Here is a 399-nt window from a genome sequence, read left to right as displayed (position 1 = left end):
GATAGGAGCAAAAACCCGCACGCGTGGCAATGTGTACTGGTGGTGTATGATTACATACAGTAGGTTGTATTTCCCGATGTGTTTGGGTGATGTATGCTGAAGTATGTTTTCATAACCGTGTGCATGTTTTTGGATATGAACCCAATTGCATCATACTCTTGAATCAATTATGGATGCAACACCTTCCTGTATTTGAGTTCCGTTTGATAATCGCTCTAACCCCCCCTCCTCCTCCTCCCCTTTGGTCCGAGGGCGGGTGAGGGAGACGAAACGAGAGTAAGTTTTTATTTAGCTTTATTATTCTGCGCGGTCAGTTCGTCCTACAGCAAGTATCCCCAACGTTTAACTAAAACAAATGTAGATAAATATCTTTGAGCCTTACTTTATATATATTCCCCA

This window comes from Penaeus monodon, chromosome 21 (assembly GCF_015228065.2).
Source record: "Penaeus monodon isolate SGIC_2016 chromosome 21, NSTDA_Pmon_1, whole genome shotgun sequence".
Taxonomy (NCBI): Eukaryota; Metazoa; Arthropoda; class Malacostraca; order Decapoda; family Penaeidae; genus Penaeus; species Penaeus monodon.
The sequence above is the reverse complement of the archived record's forward strand: the minus strand, read 5'-3'. Positions refer to the sequence as shown.